General features: G+C 32.0%; 1 long non-coding RNA gene across 1 annotated transcript; it reads left to right on the top strand.

Annotated features, from left to right (window-relative positions):
- Positions 1-15,490: 15,490 nt before the first annotated feature.
- LOC147804377 (uncharacterized) lies at positions 15,491-20,517 on the top strand. The gene is made up of 3 exons (XR_015429451.1): positions 15,491-15,883; positions 15,961-16,045; positions 20,173-20,517. It is a non-coding gene; the product is annotated as an uncharacterized LOC147804377 (long non-coding RNA).
- Positions 20,518-23,222: the final 2,705 nt, after the last annotated feature.

Below are 23,222 nucleotides of genomic sequence, written 5' to 3'. Positions count from 1 at the left end.
ATATGTATGATATGATAAATGTAGGAAACTTAATGATAGCAAAATATTTTTTTTTTGAAAAATCGTTTAATGAATGTAGAAATTCCTAACATATTTTTTTTATCACACAACAACAAATAAATATTTTGATTATCATAACAATTAGTATATGACAAGTGCATTAGTACAAATCAGATATGCCATAATTATATTAGGTATTTTGTTAATATATAAAAATATTATCTGTATAATAACCATTAGTGAATAATACAAAACAGATATACCATAATTAAATCAACTATTTCGTCAATACATAAACAAATGATATTATAGATATAATAACCACCAGTGAATACACAACATATTTAACATGACGGAATTAGCGAAACAATCTTCATTAAAAAAATTACTTCCTCTTCAGATATGCTCCTTTCTCTGAAAAATAAGAGGAAACTTTTGTGTGGATATTTGCGTATATTGAATGAAATTTTATGCATATACACATGAATTGTATGAACATGAATGTACATAGACACAAGCGTATATTGTACGTACTGGAATGCATGCGTACATTATATGTATATAGGTGCATACACACATATAAATAAAAATGCATGCATACACACGTATAAATAAAAATACATGCATACACACGCAGTATATAATTATATATATGTGGTTACTTTAAATATCTTTGTATGAACAGCATTGTTATTAAATAGTACATGCACACGTGAGTACATTGTATGTCATATGAACGCAGAATGAATAAATTATTTGTTGAAAACAAAAAGCAGACCACTCTGAAAATTTTTTGATCTAATGTTTTGTCGGTTGTTTTTGTTGGTGTATGTCGCACTAACTATGAACTATGGGCTATTGGTGTAGAGTTGGGAAACATTCCTGAGGATGATCCGAAGACATGTCAACACAATTTTAATCCTCTGTAGAGGGGATGGATCTCCTGCTTGACGAGATGCGCATGAAGTCGAGCGCTTAATGGTTGAAAAGTTTAATTCCCAGATAGCAATATAAGGTTTTTTCAACACAACAAAAACCTTTTCATGTAAACCTAAAAAGGGTTTTTTACACGGTTTACGTGTAAACCTTCTAACCTTAAAACGAGGTCTGCCACAATCTGCTCTATTCTACGCACATTGCCCTAATCCAAAACCTTGGAAAACAACCTTCAACATAACAACCTTAAAACGAGGTTGTCTTAGGGTTTTCAAGCGGAAAAAAAAATCTTGAATAAAGCTAGTTCTAAGATGAAAATCATCTTAAATCTACATAATTATAAGGTTTTCGTTTGCAGCGTTTCGTTTGCTCATCTAAAATCTACCTTGTCATGAGATTTTCATTGACAATGCAATTTAATACTATTGCTAGTGTACGTCAGCTAAAACGTCATTCTGAACGTGATGTCATCTCTCCCACGATTGTATGACGGCGTGTATCATTATTCGTTTTATATTTTACTTCTTATAGCTTCCCAGTCCGAGGAAAATTCTCCTTTCCATCAATTTTGCTTGATTACTTTGGGGGTAATAGTCATTTTTTATCAGTCTGACTTACTTTGCTGTAAGAACTTAGTGATTTACAAGTTAAAATGTCGTTTAATATGATTTTTTTTTATTTAACGATCTGATTAATGAAAACACAAAATAAATAGATCATATGTAATACTCAAAGAGGGTTTGCGTATTTTCTTCTTTCTTATTCAGAAATTTATGCGGTGTGAGAAATTTTGATGAGTGCAAAAGTGCTCAGTTTTTTGTCTATCAAAGAAAATTAACATGAAATATCTTCTTTTGTCAAAATAAATAAAATGCAACTGATTAATTATCTCTTACCTAATATGTATGATATGATAAATGTAGGAAATTTAATGATAAAAAAATATTTTTTTTAAAAAAATCGTTTAATGAGTGTAGAAATTCCAAACATATTTTTTAATGCACAACAACAAATAAATATTATGATTATCATAACAATTAGTATATGATAAGTGCATTAGTACAAATCAGATATGCCATAATTATATTAGGTATTTTGTTAATATATAAAAATATTATCTGTATAATAACCATTAGTAAATAACACAAAACAGATATACCATAATTAAATCAACTATTTCGTCAATACATAAAAGGTATAATAACCACCAGTGAATACGTAACATATTTAACATGAAGGAATTAGCGAAACAATCTTCATTCAAATAAATTACTTCCTCGTCAGATATGCTCCTTTCTCTGAAAAATAAGAGGAAATTTTTGTGTGCGTACTTGCGTATATTGACTGAAATTTTATGCATATACACATGAATTGTATGTACGTACATATTGTGCGAACAGGAATACATTCGTACATTATATGTATACAGGTTCAAGCACACGTATAAATAAAAATACATGCATGCGCACGCAGTATATAATTATATATCTGTGGTTACTTTAAATATCGTTGTATGAATAACATTGTTATTAGACAGTACATGCATATAGTACATGCACACGTGAGTACGTTGCATGCCATTGGACGTAGAATGAATAAATTACTTGTTGAAAACAAAAAGCAGACTACTCTGAAAATTTTTTGATCGGTTGTTTTTGTTGGTCTATGTCGCACTAACGATGATCAATGGGCTATTGGTGTAGAGTTGGGAAACACTCCTGAGGATGATCCGAAGACATGTAAACACAATTTTGTTCCTCTGCAGAGGGGATGGATCTCCTGTTTGAATACCTGAGTGTGAAGTAGAGCTCTTAATGGTTGAAAAGCTTAATTAGGATAGATAACGAACACCTTTGGTTTCTTTGTAGGTTGATCAAAGTGATCACCCATCCACACACTGACCGTAGCCAGTGATCCTTCACTTCGGTGTTCTACTGGGAACCGTGTCTTAAAGGTCACTCTACTGCAAGATGATCTAATGATCGGATATTTACGTTCTTGAACTCATTCTTAAAGGCTAAAAGGATCTCAATTATGTTAATTAATTAATACAAACCATATTTTAAGTTATGAAATCAGACAAAAATAAAACGTACTTTCTCTGAAAAACATACCTTTTCTCGACGGATGCACATTTCTGACCCACGAAATATAGGGCGTAGCCGCACTCTGGGAAATATGGTCCCAATAATAGGTTGGTCAAAAGAGCCGTCCAACGGGTATTCGCAATCCGAAATAAATCGTCCCAATAGTGAGGTCAGAGTCCAAAGCTTAGACTCCTTAATATTAATTTTACTTTTTGCGTATTTCACCATGTCTTGAGAGCTTTTAAAACGAATTAAAATAATTTTGCATACAAATATAAATTTCGTTTATCCAAAGATAATTCTTTGTAAAATATAACTTTCAGTAAATATTTACTTTTTTTAAATTTTATTTTGTAATAGACGAGAATTTTTTGATTATTAAAGTATACAATTTTTTTATAACATTTTAAAGAAGGAAATTTTAAATGGCAAAATACAACATTTGAGTGAAATGGATCGAATAGTTCCTGAAAAATCGAATTTTGAAAAAGTCGCATTTTTAGGAGTTATTCATTTCGTTCAAATCTTGCCTTTTGCCATTTAAAATTGTTTAACTTACAATTCAAAATTTTTTAGACTATCATTGAATAAAATAACAAAAAATAATTATTTTGAAAGTTACCTGGAAACTAATAGTCCGATTTCATTCAAATTTCTCATTTTGCCTTTAAAATTACTTTCTTAAAAATTATGAAAAAAAATTTCTATATTTTGCAATGCAAAGTGTTTTCGACAATTAGTAAATAAAATAAAAAATAATATTTATTTAAAGTTATTTTTTGCATAGAATTATCTTTGGATAAACAAATCTTATGATAGTGTGCGAAAATTTCATGAATCGCTTAAAAAAGTTCTTCAAATATAGCGAAATACTCAAAAAGCTTTGTTAACATTAAGAGATCCAAACATTCAATCGTTCTCCTGCCTAAGCAACTTTAACAATATTTTCAGGCTAGAAAACTTTTAAAATATTGACTACCTTCCATATTTTGAGGATCAAAAATTCAAATCCATCGGAGAAAAAAAAATCTTTTTTTTTTTCTTTTCTGGTTTTGTAACTTAAAATATCGTTTGTATAAATTAATTATCATGTACAAGATTATGTTCTCGAACAAAAAAAATTGAGACTCAAGACGTAAACCATTTACATATTAGATTGAAAGTTATTTAAGTATTAAGTTATTATTGACGAGTAATTTTTTTCGCACTATACATAAATATGAAGTTGAATCAATAGATAAACTACATTCAAGTTCCGAAAATTTTGTGGTAGAAGCAATCTATCAATTAGTACCCAAGAGCCGCTACAATCCATCACGTTATCTTCCATGTTGAACCCGAACTATCGCCTAAAACAAACTGAAGTAGGGTGTCTTAGTACTGGTCACAAAAAATTTTATGGCCATTATTCGAAACTTGACAGTATTCGACGATTTTTGATCAATTATAGAGATCAAATTTCTCAATTGAATTCCAATTTCAAAATGAATCACAATTATTCCTATAAGCAATCAATTCTACTTATGGTGATTAGAAAACGAATAAAACATATATTATCCTGTCTTGAAATTAAAAGTGCTTAAGCTAATCGGAAAGTTACCAAAATTACAAGTACAATCTTCTAGCCATGGTTACACTCGAAAGTGGGTTAAGAAAATATTATAAATGCTACGTTTGGCAAAAATCAGAATCAAATTTTAGTAATACACAGTTTTTTTTTTAAAATCCTGATAAGTAGTCTGGAGCCTCATAAAACTTTTTAATATGGATAAATCTTCAATTTCTGAAATATTATTTTTATTTGTTGAGCTATATTTTGTTATTAATGTAAATCTAACTAACGTTAGTGCTAATTTTCATTTTTTATAATAACTATAAATGTATTGTAAATGCTATTTACTTGAATCCATCGGCAACTCATACATCCAAAAAAAAAAAAGGTAAAATAGTAATAATAGTAATAAATTAAAGTATTGATAGTTAAATTCAAATTATAGTTTCAGTGTTTACTTGAAACTTACTGAAATTAAGAAGGGAGCATAATAACCATTTAATGTCCTTTGGGTAAGGCCGTTCCAAGCATAAATATAAGTTTTAAATTAAGTTAATATTAATTGATAATCTTAAAAAAACAAATAACAATGCGCAAATTAAATACTTAATAAGGCAAATGAAATGAAATTAAACCGTGTACCTACTTTTTATATCAACGAAAGGGACGAATACCTTAAACTTGGAACAATAAAACAGAATATCATTAAGAAACTTCAATTTTAAACTTTTATCAAGCAAACTCCAAAAGTGTAAATGATCAGCAGCCGTAATATTAGTGCAAAGTTGCGCATGACGTAAGCAGCAGTTTTTAAGACAGTATTTTGAGAGGGAGGAGAATCAGGGGTTTACAATAATTTTCAAAAGTTAAATTTAGCGAAATTATTTATATATTTTCTTTTATTTTTATTATTATTTTTAATTGAATAAGAATATTGAAGTTTACAACCGAAACTTTGAGGCAATGCTTAATGTTCATTAAGCATTGCCTCAAAGTTTCGGTACAATAAGGCTAACAGAAGTTTTTCTAGTTTTTAAAAGAACTTCGTTTAAAATTTTATTTATCGCTTTTCCATTTTAATTTTATGTATTTTAGACGTATATTTGTATATTAAACAGACTTATATTGAACAGACGTATATTAAACACGTCTATTAAACAGACTTTTAGCCCCCCCCCTTCAGAAAAACTTGTTTTTCTTTTTATTAGTTCCTTTTGCATTTTTTTTTATTTTAAATTTTTATTTTCAACAGTGTTTTGCCGATAATGTATAGAAAAAATTCTTGACACGAAAAAAACTGCTGGAAAATTTCAGGAATGGTTGAACATTTACATACCTGCTAACTTATGAACTTTTTCGAGAAAATCTTTTACAGCAGTGACAAAATTTAAATTGAGAGGTATAAAATTTTTACATCCTTTTAAAATATGTAATTTCACATGAGAAAATGCAAAATTTGAGCATAATCGGTTGAATAGTTTCTGAGAAATCGAATTTTAAATATACACAGGAACAATTCGATAGATTTAGTTCGATTTTGTATTTTGCCATGTAAAATTACGTACATAAAAATCGTATAAAAAGTTGTATGCCTTATAATTCAAAAATTTTCCAGCTATTACTTAATAGCGTAATAAAAAATAATAAATATTTACTAAAGTTTATTTTCTGCGTGCAATTATCTTTGGATAAACGAATTTTAAAATTATGTTCAAACTTTTTTTAACTCGCTTAAAAAGATCCCTATGTATGGCGAAATATACAAAATATAAAATTAAGATAAAGGCATCCAAACTTTGGATCACCCTCATGATCAAACTATAGGGACAATATTCCCCAGATTGTGGCTATCCCCTATATTTTGGGGGTTCAAAATCTGAATCCGTCGGAAAAAAAGGTATGTTTATTCAGAGAAAACACATTTTTGTGTTTAATTTCGCAACTTAAATAATCGCCTGCACTAATTAATTAGCATATTTAAGATCACCCCTTCGAAAAATTAAGATTGAGTTATAAAACGTGAAAATTCAATCATTAGATCAAAATCTATTCAGGGTGGTCTGTCTTTTATTTTGCACACTATACATCGAGTTCTGTGAACAAAATGTTCTTAAATTCACTCCAAAGATATGATGAAAAAAACTGTGGATCTAGGTTTTGAATTCCACCCAGCTTTAGAGCGGGTAACAGCTTGTCAGGGAAATAAAGGCGGTAGGTGCACAATGCTGATTTTATTTTCACCATCACTTCTCGTTAGTCATAAATCGTGGAGTCTTAGTATCGATGACCCTCTAGCTCACAGTAGACTGTTGGGCGAATTTTTTCTGTACATAAATATTTTAAATAAAATTCTCTTCGCGCGAATATTTTATTGCTATACCATAATTAGGTTTGCAATAAGGTAAAATGAACGAGAGAAGGCCACACATTTTAAAGGAACCGCAACGCATAGGATCCCTAAAGCCAAATTCAAGATGGAAAAAAAAATTGTAAAAAAATATTGAAGAGTCAATTTTAAACTCCAGATTCAAATTTTTTAAAATTTTATTTATTATTTTAATGAGATTGTTCGAATGAAAAGTTTCTAAAAAAGAACTATTACTAATAATTGTGTCGAGAAACCTTTAAAAGAAAGTTCTCGTATTGTACTTTCGCAGACCTTAGAAAAACAATCCAAAATCATGGTCTTATGCTCGTTTATTTGCTTTCCTTTAAATGAAGTCCTTTGCAAAATATTTTCTTATTATTTATTAATATTTTCGCTGAAAATGTTAATATTTGCTTTATTTCGTTTCCTTTGAAAAAGGTTTTCGCTTAATATTTCTGCTAACCTAATCATGACAGCAAACAAAAATGCAAAAAATAAGGTTTACAATTTGCTTGTTTTTTAACCTAAATAACAATATTTTTAAGAAAGATTTAAAAATCATTTAATTTTCCTTTGAGGGGGAAAGGTTGGAAATTGCAATATTTTTACGTCATTGAAAAAAGGTTTTTACCGCAAACCTTTCCGTGACAATGAAAAAGAAGTTAAAACACAAGGTTGTCGTAAGGTTACATGCTTTCTGGGAAAGGATCAGCAGGTAGAAGACACTTGAATCTATTCAAAATATCATGATGCGATACAAATCTTAAGTCTAATTGTGTTATAAAATTTTCTATAAATGGAATAAAAATACTAACTCTGAAATATGTTTCCGGAGGCGATGAGGGAAAATTGTCGCGATTTCTCTGTCTTCCCGTTATTCTAGGGATTTGCATGGAAGTAGAAGATCCAATGCTTGTTAGCATTGTGGCGTAACTACCACTACAAAAGTTTAACATCATTCACTAGTATATAAAGCATGCTAACTTGATTCTATCACGGGGTACCTTTTCATAGATGACGGTTGACATGGTCTGTAACACCACCCCCACATTGGTGACCTTCGAACGTGATTTGATCACGCAAGTAACGCCCACTTCGCAATCTCTCAACGGTTACGCCTACTTCGATGGATAGTCCACATTGTACGGTTGACTTGCTATTTGTGAATGCATCATTCACCTCCTGCGCTGTTGCTTCTCAGTCTCGTCTCGAACATTCACACAACGTCTACACTCTCAACGCCTGCATACTCTCGACTGCTAATGGCAACACAGGAGCGACTTCGATTGTGATGTTAATACACCTCTCACATTCAGCACTCAAAAAATCCGGAGACTCTCTCCCGGTCTTTCACAAGTACACTGGTTATCATAAATTAAGGAAAAATCACAAAAATAGCGATAACTCTTTCAAAAGTAAGCCAAACCGTGCAAAATTTGCATATGTTGTCCACTAAGAGTAGCTATGTAAAATTGCAATATGCAAATTAGTGGCGCTGCACTCGGCTTACGTCATCTGCCTGGAGCATAAAAGTCCAAGTTTGAGAGAAAGCACACAAATTTTACTGTGATTGCGACATTGAAAATCTGAGATAGCCAATTCGTAATAATGACCTCTAGGCATCATTTGCCTGAAGAACTACGATGGAGAGCCATCGGGAGACTAGAGGCAGGGCAGAGTCAATCAGAAGTGGCCAGATGGCTAAATGTGAGTCCATCTGTGGTTCATAGACTTTGGAGGCAATTTCAAACCACAGATTCGGCATCTAGGAGGTTCAGTCAAGGACGGCCAACTGTTACGACCAGTGCCGATGACCGATATTTGACATTAAGTGCACGCAGGAATAGAACCGCTACTCCGACACATCTTAGATCCTCTCTTGCTGCAGCCACCGGAAGGTTGGTGTCAACGTCAACTGTGCGCAGAAGGCTCCACGAAGGTGGTCTGTATGCGAGACGACCAGCCATTTGCGTGCCGCTCACATCACGCCATAGGAGAGACCGTTTGCAGTGGGCCCGACAACATGTCCACTGGACGTCAGATCAATGGAGGCCTGTTCTCTTTACGGATGAGTCCAGGTTTAGTCTAGAAAGTGACAGTAGACGTTATTTGATATGGAGAGAACCTGGGACCCGTTATCATCCATCAAACATCCGTGAAAGAGATGCATACGGAAGAGGCAGTGTCTGTGTTTGGGGAGGCATATCCTTAAGAGGGCGCACATACCTCCATGTCTTTCCAAGGGGAACCGTGAATGCTCAGGTTTATCGAGACAACATCCTTGATGCTTATGTGCGCCCATATGCCGGGGCAATTGGTGATTGCTTCCTGTTACAGGACGATAATGCAAGACCACACAGAGCTCGCATTGTTGATGATTATCTTCAACAGGAAACAATTACTCGCATGGAGTGGCCAGCTCGATCCCCGGACTTGAATCCTATCGAGCACGTTTGGGATGCTCTAGGGAGGCGTGTATCTGCCATCAATCCGCCCCCTCAGACCCTTGCCACGCTTGCAACTGCTTTACAAGAGCAATGGCTCTCACTTCCTATTGAACTGATAGACCGCATAATTGAAAGCATCACACATCGCTGTTTGTGCTGTATTGCTTCTAGAGGCAATCATATTCCATATTAAAGGTACTTTTTCTATTGCAAACCGATACTTCCAATTTGTTTATTTTATACATGTGCTAATTTCTATACTACTATTAATGTCTGATAATTTCTTTTTATGTTGTTTAATACCTTACTATGTGTTGTATATTGTGGGTAAGTTTCATAAAATTCCATGTGTAATTTCTTGAGTTATCGCGATTTTTGTGAATTTTCCTTAATTTATGATAACCAGTGTACATCAACTAGTGAGATCTGTTCATCGAATTATATCTCTGATAAAATTCTGGTGGGGGAGTACTGTGGCGTAACTACCACTACAAAAGTTTAACATCATTCACTAGTATATAAAGCATGCTAACTTGATTCTTTCACGGGGTACCTTTTCATAGATGACGGTTGACATGGTCTGTAACTCCACCCCCCACAGCATAAAAGAAGAAGAGCTGAATATTTCAGAGAATGTTTCAGTGGCATTTTCACGCATTAATTTTAGATCTTTAATGACATCTTCTGCAAGACTCACTGCCTCTATCAAATCTATGCTTGTTTTCTGTAGGTATCTACAGAGATGGGTTGTTATGGCGAAAACTTTGTAAATGCACAAAAGAGATATTACGAACTGGCAATTAGATACTGTGCACAGTAAAGAATTAGCCTGTGTAGCTGATTCCTTATCCTTCCATTCTGATATTTTTTGTAGTGTTTCGGCGATAGGCTCGAAAAGTTCCACCACAGCGGTTACTGAGTCGTATCTTTCCATCCAACGGGGTGCACATATCTGTTTAATTTTCTCCGTCTTAGAGCTGGTTTCCATCGCCTCTATTGCTGAAGATAGGACATACTGTCTTTTTGGCGTATTTAAAAAGTCGTATAATGTTTTAATTGTCCCTAAGCAATTTCTAATGCCAGTTATTTCGCATGCATTTGATACAGCCAAATTGAGGCTATGAGCAGAGCAATGTACATAGAGTGCTGATGGGACAATACTTCTTACGTGGGCTTGTACACCATTAATTTTCCCACTCATTGATGCAGCACCATCGTACCCCTGTCCACGTAACTTTTTTATATCAACTTTCATTGACTGTAATTGGTCTAATATTGTTGTTGCTATTGCTTTCCGGTTAAGTCATGCACCGGAATGAATTGCAAAAACTGTTCGTTGATGTTAAAATTTTCTTTATCGACATATCGAACGCATAACGATAATTGCTCTATACCTGAAATATCAGTTGCTTCATCTGCAAGAATGGAAAAGCAATTTGCATCATTAATCTTGCTGACTAGTTTTTGCAGGATTAAAATATTGCAAACCTCAATAACTTCGTTCTGAAATCGAGGGCTGGTATACTGAGCATTTTTTCTGCTTGACTCTAAAATGTCCTTAAGAGTCGAATCGTTCTTACTCCGGAAACGAAGCAATGCCCGAAAATTTCCGTCGTTCTCTTCACCTGGTTGTTCAGCAATTATTCCCGAATCCTTATGTCCTCTTAGAGCGAGACCTTGATTTCCACAAAATAGGATGGTTTCAATGATTGGAGTAATGTTTTTTCTATTTTCTAATTTTCTTCTGCTTGCTGCACTGTCAACTTGTTCATCCACAGGTTTCATCTTTCCAAGTAAAATATCGTTTAAGGTCCCAGCAGTTTCGATCGATTTTTTGTGATAAAGACATTTCTCGTGTTCAGAAAATCGCTCTACAGCATTTTTCCAATAGTCAAATTTTACATGGCACAGTTGGCCTAAAGGTTGCTTTCCAGAACCGGCACCACTTGGGGCGAAAAGTACACAAAGTTTGCAAAAAGCACCACCCTTAACCTCTGAATATGCAAGCCATTTCCAGCGATAAAGCCATTTGTACTGAAATTTCAATTTTCTTTTTCCTTTTTCAGGGAAAACAAATGCTGGATTGGGTTCCCAAACATTTTTATGTATATCCAGTTTTTTATCCTCGCATGTATTATCTTCTGAAAAAAGTCCAATGTCATATGGGTGGGAAGTAACACTTTGAGGGCCGCTTTCACATTCATCAGATTCTGTTACGCTAGAAACGTTTTCTTCAACGGAAGTATCACATTTCTGTTCAACAGAAAAACTTACATTGGTACTAGATGCTGTCACCTCACTAATTTCAGGTCGTGATTTTTTCTCAAAGTAATTAAAAACTGTTAAATTCTTGCGCTTTGACATCCTAAAGATCCATGAACAGCAAAAATATATACATATATATTGGCACAGAAATATCCGCTAAGCTACGATCTCAAAGTTTCGAGCTGGAGTGAATAACTTCAACGAGCACAGTGTCTCCAAAACAAAACAGATTTAGAAACAAGCTCCGAAAGACAGACAAGCGGCTGAGATAACTCTTAGTTTGACTAACTAACTCCACTGTACTCCGTTCCCCCTTTCATATAATTTTTTTACCGCATCTACAAAATTCTCGAATTGTCTCAAAGACGACAGAACGTCTAGGATTCCTGACCTCGCGAATGCCAGTCAGTCTCGAAAACTATCGCGACTGGAAGGACAGAAAGGAACCAGCGATCGGAGCTCGCCCGTAACAGTATCACGTGAATTTGATTTCAAAAGTACAACCCTATAATAGTAAATGTTTTTTCAGTATTCTGAGAAATACCGTGAGAAAAAAAGTAAGCATAAGACAAATAAAAATATATAGTCTTAAAAAATAATAGCCAGCATAATTTCTACTGAAATTTTTATTTCTGTCTGTATTATTTTGTAAATTCACTTTGTCTGAGCTCAAGGGGGTGGGGGGGGGTTAAACCCCTAACCCCCCCCTTGCGTACGCCCCTGCAACCCCATTCCTCTCCGCTCCCAACAAACACCTTCCTCCTTGTCTTTCCCCACTCTTGTAAACAGCTAATGAAGAGGGACTCAAAACCCGTCAGCTTTTGTTCTTTACAAACTTATGGATGGTGTTTTCAATAGGAATGTAAACAATACCCAGAAAGCATGTAACCTTACGACAACGTTGTGCTTGAATTTTCGTTTCATTGTCACGAAAAGGTTTGCAGTAAAAACCTTTTTTCAATGAAGCAAAAATATTGCAATTTCCAACCTTTTATCGTAAAAGGAAAACTAAATGATTTTTAAAGCTTTTTAATAAAATATTGTTTCTTAGGTTAAAAAATAAGCAAATGGCAACCCTTATTTTTTTTCATTTTTGTTTGTTGTCATGATAAGGTCAGCAGAAATATAAAGTTGAAACCTTTTTCCAAGGAAACGAAATAAGGCAAATATTAACCTTTCCAGCGAAAATATTAATAAATAATTAGAAAATATTTTTCCAAAAAACTTCATTTAAGGGAAAACAAATAAACGAGCATAAAGACCATGTTTTTGGATTGTTTTCTAAGGTCTGCAACAGTACATTGCGAAAACCTTCTTTTAAAGTTTTCTCATAGTCACGGTTTAGATTTAAAAAGTTGGGAAAACATTTCTGTTGAATCTGAATCATATCTAGTCAACGCCTTTACCCCGTCTTTCTGTAATAATGAGAAATTTTCGAGTTTTGCCATTTTAAGAAAATGTGGACTCAACAAATACAAATTATCGTTAATTTTTCGAAATTTTTCATTCGAATAATCTCATTAAAAAATGAATAAAATTTTTAAAAAATTTCAATTTAATCTTCAATATTTTTTTTAGAAATTGTAATTTTTTTTTTCAAATTTTGCTTTAGGGGTCCCATACGCAGCGGTTCCTTTAAAATGTATGGCCTTTTCTCGTTCATTTTACCTTATTGCAGACCTTATTATGGTATAGCAATGAAATATCCGCACCAAGAGAATTTTACTTAAAATATTCGATACAAAAAAAACGCCCAACAGTCCCTTGTGAACTAGAGGGTCATCGAGATTAAGACTCCACGTTTTGTGACTAACGGCGTGATGGTGACAATAAAATCAGCATTGCGCAGCTTCCGCTTTTATTTCCCTGACAAGCTGGTACCCGCTCTAAAGCTGGGTGGATTCGAAGCCTAGACCCATAGCTTTTTTTCATCATATCTTTGGAGTGAATTTAAAAACTTTTTGTACACAAAACTCGTTGTATAGTGCGCAAAACAAGAAACAGACCATCCTGAATAAATTTTGATCTAATGATCGGATTTTCATGTTTTACGACTCAATCTTAACGGTTCGAAGGGATGACCTCAAATATGCTAATTAATTAGTGCAGACGCTATTTTAACTTACGAAATCAGACGCAAAAATTTACTTTCTCTGAATAAATATACCTTTCTTCAGACGTATTTAGATTTTTAACCCCCAAAATATAGGGAGCAGCCGCAATCTGAGGAATATGGTCCACATAGTTTGATCAGGAGAGCGATCCAAAGTTTGAATCGCTTAATTTTGATTTTACTTTTTGCGTATTTCGCCATATATCGAGATCTTCTCAAACAAGTCAAAAAATTTTTGAACATAATTTTAAAATTCGTTTATCTAAAGATAATTGCACGCAAAAAATAATTTTTTGTAGACATTTATTATTTTTTATAAAGTTATTAAATAATAGCTGTAAAATTTTTGAATTGTAAAGCATACAACTTTTCATTAAGTTTTAATGTATGTAATTTTACATGTCAAAATACAAAATTGAGTTAAATCGGTCGAATCGTTCCTGCGTGTGTATTTAAAATTCGATTTCTCAGAAACTATTCAACCGATCTTGCTCAAATTTTGTATTTTGCCATGTAAAATTACCTATTTTAAAAGGATGTAAAAAATACATACCTCATAATTTAAATTTTTTCCGACTACTACTTAATAATATAATAAATAATAATAAAAATATTTACTAAAATATACTTTTTCCATAACATAATAGATAAACGAATTTCATAATTGTGTGCAAATATTTTTCAATTTGCTTAAAAATTTCTTGAAATATGGTGAAATACGCAAAAAATAAAATTAGCATTATGGGGATCAACCGTTGGACCGCTCTTCTGGCCAAACTATTTAGACCATATATTTCCCTGATTGCGGCTACCCTCTAGATTTTGGGGGTCAGAAATCCAAATCCGTTGGGGGGAAAAATTGTTTATTTAGAGAAAGTAGGATTTTGTGCCTGATTTCGTAACTTAAAATATTGTTTGCACTAGGTAATTAGCATTTTTGAGGTTATCCCCTCGAAATATTTAGATCGAGTCCTAGAACGTGAGGATCTGATCATTAGATCAAAAGTTATTCAGGGTGGTCCGTTTAATTTTTGCACACTGTATAGAATTTCAATAATATCAATTGCAGTTTTTGTGATCAATGTCATTAGGTTGAATTTTTCAACGCTATTTCACTTGGTAGAGTTGAAAATATATGAAGTGCATTAGTGGATGTATCTGTATGTTTATAGATCTTAATTTTTATTCATATAGTGCTTTTATTTTTATAACTTTATTTACAATTTAACCTTGAAACTAAAAAGTTTTAAATGCTGATTATTTTATTTCTGAAGAATAAAATTTATTTATTTATAAAATTATTATCTTAGATTGTACAAATAATTTTTAAATAAATTTGTCAAACTAACAATCAAACAATTTTCACTACTGTAAAATGTTTTCTCTAAAAAGTTTATGAGTTAGCAGGTACGTAAATGTTTAACCAATTGCTGATAACTTGCATCAGTTTTTTAGAGTAAAAAAATTTTTTATATGCATTTTCAACAAAACACTGTTGAAAATAAAAAATTTGTATTAAAAAAAAATGTACAAGTGATATAAAAAAAAAAACGCGTTTTTCTAAAAGAGGGGGGGGGGGAGAGGCTAAAAGTCTGTTTAATTAAATTTTACTCAAGTCGTTTGAAAAATCTGAAGATATTCTTTTAAATCTCTAGTCTTCCTTTTAACGTCTTATTTGTGTTAGCTAACAGCTATACGTCTAAAATACATTAAGTTAAAATGAAAAAGCAATTAATAAAATTTAAAAAAAAGTTCTTTGAAAAACTAGAAAAACTTCGATTAGCCTTACTGTACTGAAACTTTGAGGCAATGCTTAATGTTCAAACATCAAAATTCTCATTCGATTAAAAATAATAAAAATAAAAGGAAAGAAAAAAAATAATCTCACTAAATTTCACTTAAGAAAATTCTTGTAAACCTGATTCCCCTAATGCTGTCTTAAAAACTGCTGTTTACGTCATGCGCAATATAGCACTAATATTACTGCTGGTGATCATTTGCACTCTTGGAGTTATCTTCCTCGATTGAAGTTGAAATTGGCGTTTCTGTTTTATTGATATTCTGTTATATTGTTTCCAGTTAAAGATATCTACTTTTCTTTGCAACAAAAAAAAAGTAGGTACACCGTTTGATTGCATTTCATTTTCATTATTAAGTATTTAATTTAACTATTGTTATTTATTTTTTTTAAGAATCTCAATTAATATTAACATGCAACTTTGGAATCCAAAACTTAAATTTATGTTTGGAACGACACAACCTAAGGGACATTGAATGGTAATTATGATGTCTTCATAATTTCAATAAATTTTAAGTAAACACTGAAACTATAATTTAAATTTAATTAACAATATTTTAATTTATTATTGTAATTACTGTTTTACATTCTTATTATTATTTTTTTTTTTTTGGATGTACGAATTGCCTATAGATTCAAGGTCTTAACGAGATTAATACTAACTGAAATTAATAAACTTGCATTAATATAAAAATATAGCTCAGCAAATAAAAATTATATTTCTAAAATTGGAAACTTATCCATATTAAAAGTTTTAAAACGCTCCAGACTACTTATCAGGATTTTTAAATTTAAAGTGTGTATTACTATAGTTTGAATCTGAGTTTTGCCAAACGTAGCATTTATAATGTTTTCTTAACCCACTTTCTAGTTTATTTAAGGCTAGAAAATTGTAATTTAAATTTCGGTAACTTTCCAATTAGCTTAAGCACATTAATTTCTAGACACGGTAATATACTTATTCATGTAGCCTGTGTTCATGTATAATGTGTTTTATTCGTTTTCTAACCACTATAAGTAGAATTTATTACTTATAGGAATAATCTTCTATCGAAAATTTGACTTTTTTTCTAGTAGTTGGAATGCTCAATTTAAAATGGGAACTCTGTGCTATATGTCAATACATGTTTTAATTTCTTTCTGTTCACTATAAGCACAATTATTACCATATTATTGACTGATAGGAAGTTATCATAAATCGAAATGTTAACCCCTTCCCGACTAGCTAGAGCGCGAATTCAGACTAAACGTCTTATCGGGATTCATACACACCGTACCTTAAATTAATTACGATTTTAAAATGGGCATTAAGATATAAGCATAACTAACAATTCAGAAACTTTTCGACCATTATTAATTTAAAAAAAAATTATTAAAAAAATTTTGACAGAATTATTTTTGGATAAATGAATTTTATAATTTTGCGTAAAAAGTTTAGATTTATTTGAACATAAAATACGCAAAGAACTAAATTGACATTAAAGGTTGACTCAAACTTTCGATCCCTCGCCCACCTAAACTATTGGTACCATAGTTTTCATATTGTGATTACAACAATATAATTTAAAGGCAAGAATTGAAATCCTACGAAAAGGAGGCATGTTTTTTCAGCGAAACACGCTTTATTTTTTGTCTGACTTCGTTACTTAAAATATCGTCATATTAATTATTTAGCATAATTAAGATCACCGCCTTAAACCATTAACATTGTGTTATAGTACGTGTAGATCCGATCTTTATAGAAAAAAGTTATTCTGTGTGATCTTATTTTGCGCGCGCTGTACATACGTTACGTTGCGCGCATATACGTACGTATGTACGTAGGTACGATGTGTGCAGCAAACATACATACAATATTATTACATAGCGCATACATACGTACGTATGTACGTGCATTAAACATGTGTACATATATATAAACTGTGTACATATATATGAATGTTTGGATCTCTTAATGTTAACAAAGCTTTTTAAGAATTCCGCTATATTTGAAGAGCTTTTTTAAGCGAATCATGAAGTTATGACACACTATTATAAGATTCGTTTATCCAAAGATAATCTATGCAAAAAATAACTTTAAATAAATATTATTTTTTATTTTATTTACTGATTGTCGAAAACACTTAGCATTGCAAAATATAGAATTTTTTCCTCGTCATTTTAAAGGCAAAATAAGAAATTCGAATTAAATCGGGCTAATAGTTTCTAGGTAGTCCAATTCTAAAAAGAGTTATTTATGTAAAATTCGATTTCTGAATAACACTTCGATTAATTTCATTTAAAATTTTCGATTTGCTTAAAAAGTTATAAAAGGCGAAATTCGCAAAAAGAAATTTTAACATTAAGTGATTCAAACTTTCTACCACTCTCCTTCATAAACTCTTGATGCCATATTTTGCAGATGGCAGGTACCTCCCCTATTTTAAGGGTCTAGGAACTGAATCCCTCATGAAGTTAGATCTTCAACCCAATAAGATCGAGTCGTAGTAGATTAAAACCCGATCAATAGATCAAAATTTTTCAGGGTTTTCCCTTTTTTGAGCCCTGTTTATACATAAGTGCATACATCGTTATTACACAGAGCATGAATACATGCGTACATGTATTGAACATATATAAATTGTGTACATACGTACAAACATACGTACGTACAAATATACCCACATTTACATAGATACATATTTATATTATATATACAAACATTCATATAATGTATGTGAGTATCTACATATATGTGAATTAACGTACATAACAATATGCATTCTTATATGTACTACTTAAGGTATATATACGTATGTACGATACGCAAAAAACAAACGGACCATTCTAAATAACTTTTTATCTAATGATCGTATCTCCACATTCAAGGACTCGATTTTAAAGGTTCGAGAATATGACATATATGCTAATTAATCACTGTACGTGATATTTTAAGTTACGAAATCAGACACAAAAACGTACTTTCATACTCTGAAGAAACATACCTTTTTTTTGGTGTATCTTGGGTTTTTGACTCTCAAATTATAAGGGTGGCCGCAACCTGAGAAAAAATAGTCCCAATAGTTATGGTCAGAAGAGTGGAAGTTTGTACCCCTTAATGTTAATATTACTTTTTACGTATGAGACTACATCATGAGAGCATCTTAAGTGAATTGAAAATTTTTTTGCACTCAATTAGAAAATTTATTTGTCCAAAGCTAATTCCATGCAAAATATAACTTTCAAAATAATTATTTTTTGTTATTTTATTCAATGATAGTCTAAAAAATTTTGAATTGTAAGTTAAACAATTTTAAATGGCAAAAGGCAAGATTTGAACGAAATGAATAACTCCTAAAAATGCGACTTTTTCAAAATTCGATTTTTCAGGAACTATTCGATCCATTTCACTCAAATTTTGTATTTTGCCATTTAAAATTTCCTTCTTTAAAATGACATAAAAAAAATATATACTTTACCATTCAAAATTTTGTCGGCTATTAAAAAATAAAATAAAGCAAGTAAATATTTACTAAAAGTTATATTTTGCAAAGAATTATCTATGGGTAAATGAATTTTATATTTGTATGCAAAATTATTTTAACTCGTTTAAAAAATTCTCAAGACATGGTGAAATACGCAAAAAGTAAAATTAACATTAAGGGGTCTAAGCTTTGGACTCAGACCACACTATTGGGACGATTTATCTCGGATTGCGAATACCCGTTGGACGGCTCTTTTGACCAAACTATTATTGGGACCATATTTCCCAGATTGCGGCTACCCCCAATATTTTGCGGGTCAGAAATGTGCATCCGTCGAAAAAAGGTACGTTTTTCAGAGAAAATACGTTTTATTTTTGTCTAATTTCATAACTTAAAATATGGTTTGTATTAATTAATTAACATAATTGAGATCCTTTTAGCCTTTAAGAATGAGTTCAAGAACGTAAATATCCGATCATTAGATCATCTCGCAGTAGAGTGAACTTTAGGACACGTTTCCCAGTAGAACACCGAAGCATCACTAGCTACGGTCAGTGTGTGGATGGGTGATCACTTTGTTCAACCGGCAAAGGAACCAAAGGTGTCCGGTATCAATCCTAATTAAACTTTTCAACCATTAAGTTTTCGGTCGTCACCGAAGCAAGCGATCCATCCCCTCCGCGGAGGATCAAAATTGTGTTGACATGTCTTCGGACCATCCTCAGGAATGTTTCCCAACTCTACACCAATAGCCCATTGTTCATCGTTAGTGCGACATAGACTAACAAAAACAACCAATCATTAGATCAAAAATTTTTCAGAATGATCTGCTCTTTGTTTTGTACAAATAATTTATTCTTTCTACGTCCATATGACACACAGTGTACTCACGTGTGCATGTACTACATGCATGTACTACCTAATAGCAATGTTATTCATACAACGATATTTAAAGTAACCACATATATATAATTATATACTGCGTACGCCCGCGTGTATGTACGTGTTTTTATTTATACGTTTGTATGCAGCTGTACACATATAACGTACGCATGCATTCTTGTACGTACAATATACTTTTGTGTCTATGTACGTACATGCAATTTATGTGTATATGCATAAAATTTCATCTTATTTTTCAGAGAAAGGAGTATATCTGAAGAGGAAGTAATTTATTTGAATGAAGATTGTTTCGCTAATTCCTGTTAAATATGTTGTGTATTTACTGGTGGTTATTATACCTATATCATTTTTTTATGTATTGACGAAATAGTTGATTTAATTATGGTATATTTGCTTTGTGTCATTCACTAGTGGTTATTATACGGATAATATTTCTGTATATTAACAAAGTACCTAATTTAATTATGGCATATCTAATTTATACTAATGCACTTGTCATTTATTAATTGTTACGATAATCATAATATTTATTTGTTGTTGTGTATTAAAAAAATATGTTTGGAGTTTTTACATACATTAAACGATTTTTTTAAAAAAATATTTTGTTATCATTAAATTTCCTACATTTATCAGATCATCTATATTAAGTAAGAGATAAATAATCAGTTGCATTTTATTTATTTTGACAAAAGAAGATATTTCATGTTAATTTTCCCTGACATGCAAAAAAACTGCATTAGCACCTTTACACTCATCGAAACTTCTCACACCACATAAAATTCCGAATAAGAGAGAAAAAAAAATACGCAGACTCTCTTTAAGTATTAGATGTTCTATTTATTTTGTTTTTTCTTTTATCAAATCGTTGAATAAAAAAATAAAATTCTTATTAAACGATATTTTAACTTGTAAATTGCTAAGTTCTCACAGCAAAGTAAGTCAAACTGATAAAAAAATGATTATTTTTCCCCAAAATAATTAAGCAAAATTGATGAAAAGGAGAATTTTCCTCGGATTGAGAAGCTATAAGAAGTAAAATATAAAACAAATAATGAAACGCGTCGTCATACTAACGTCATACAATCGTGGAAGAGATGACGTCACTTTCAGAATGACGTTTTAGCTGACGTACACTAACAATAGTATTAAATTGCATTGTCAATGAAAATCTCATGACAAGGTAGATTTTAGCTGAGCATACGAAACGCTGCAAACGGAAACTTTATAATTATGTAGATTTAAGATGATTTTCACCTTAGAACTAGCTTTATTCAAGGTTTTTTTTCAGCCTTGAAAACCCTAAGACAACCTCGTTTTAAGGTTGTTATGTGGAAGGTTGTTTTCCAAGGTTTTGGATTAGGGTAATGTGCGTAGAATAGAGCAGATTGTCGCAGACCTCGTTTTAAGGTTAGAAGGTTTACACGAAAACCGTGTAAAAAACCCTTTTTAGGTTTACATGAAAAGGTTTTTGTTGGGTGAAAAAAACCTTATATTGCTATCTGGGATAACAATCTCGAGCTCGTCACCTACTCTAGTTCCAGTTAAAAAGTTTGCAGCTGCCTACTACATGTTATTCTGATAGGCGATGTTTTCAAACGGATAATTTTGTTTTCAATAAAATAAATAAATTAGATGATTTCTGAGCTCAAATCTGCCGTATTTCATAAGATATTAATGCTATTATGTAATTCTGGGGAGTTTGGAGTAAAAATTTGTTTTGGTTATTTTGTTATTCATTATTAAAAAAGGTGACATGGTTGCTAGATTTTGAATATCTCGCTTTTTTGGCAGTCTTGATTTGGCCTCTTTCCATATGTTAATTACTGTCTGTTCGCGTTTCAAGCTGTGCACCATTTTACGTTGGTGTTAACACTTTTAGTATTGTAAACACAAGTATTGTTAGCATTGTAAACATAAGTAATAAGTAATCAAATACATTGTTTGCAAGAATCTCAAAACACAATGATGCCAAATGCCTTTAAAATACAACTGAAACAGTAACCCGGAAATTTAGGCAGTCCCGAGCTTTCAGCGTTCCCTAGTGTAGAAAACACCATCCATATGGTTTTGAAAAAGGTTTACTTATTAAACGAAGAAAATATTTACTTAAAAAGAATTTATTAAAAAATAAATGTAATTTATTATTTTAACATAGGTGTATGGATGGGTGATCGTGTAAAGCTAAGGGTGGTGGCGCTAGTGGTAAAATTGCTCTTTCAAGACTTCCGGGTTACTGCCTCCGATATATTTTTACGCCGCAGATTGAAAAAACGCGCCATCATATTATTGCATCATATCTTTTGCAGTATTTCACATGTACCGAGTTCTTTCTTTCAGCCTTTAAACTTCAGCATTATCATATTAATATTATAATCATTAGAATATTTTCTAATTAGGCTAACTTAAAAAGATATTTTTAAAGATATTTTTGGCGACATTTTATTCAAATGTAGCCAAATAAGGGATAAAATACAAAGCATGGCAAACCTTAAGAATTATTCACAATGAGATATTAACTTTCCAAAATATTTTTTGGCCTTACGACCTCTGAGAATCAATACATTTCTGAAAGCTCTTATGAATGGTACAATTATGTTTAGATTTGAACCCAAATTACAATAACAAAACTACATAGAATATTAGGCTTGTTCACACATCACCTCGTAGTCATAACATAAGCGGAGGGATACACCGGAAATTTTTTAAATTTCTTCCGGTTTAAGGACGCTTGTTATTGTTTACATTAGACCACCCATCCATAATTTAAATAGATATCGTGACCGTCACTTTAAAGATGGCAAAAAATTTATTGTTAAACAAGTTTAAAGACGCTATAATGGATGAAAGATGTGAGCATGCGTCGGCTCAAAACTTTTGGCACTTTTCTAGTCATACAGAGGGACCTTGCTGGCCCCTGTTACGTATCGGAGAAGCTAGACTTCTTCTCGCTTATATATTCTTTGGCTCTAGTATTCCATCTGGGGAAAAGCCATGTTCCATGTCTTAACCTTCCCTCTTTTCCTCTCCTCCTCTTCTTAGTTAACTGGAGCTCAATGCCTGTGTTCAAGGGCGCCGGCAGGGGGGTGCAAGGAGGTGCAGTTGCACCCCCCTGGCTTTTTTTAAAACCAATTAAGGAGATACGGAAAAATAATTTTGTTATAAAATTTTTTTATTAAAAATATTTTTATTCAAAATCAAATAATTAACTAATCATTGATACATAAACAATTAAAGAATTGTTTAATCAAACAAGAATTATAATCGTCTTGTTTGCTGTCTAAATCTGTTT

The sequence above is a fragment of the Parasteatoda tepidariorum genome, chromosome 9 (assembly GCF_982258835.1).
Source record: "Parasteatoda tepidariorum strain Cologne lab strain chromosome 9, Ptep-v5.0, whole genome shotgun sequence".
In the NCBI taxonomy this organism is placed as follows: Eukaryota; Metazoa; Arthropoda; class Arachnida; order Araneae; family Theridiidae; genus Parasteatoda; species Parasteatoda tepidariorum.
Note: the sequence above shows the minus strand (reverse complement) of the source record. Positions and strands in the feature narration are given on the sequence as shown.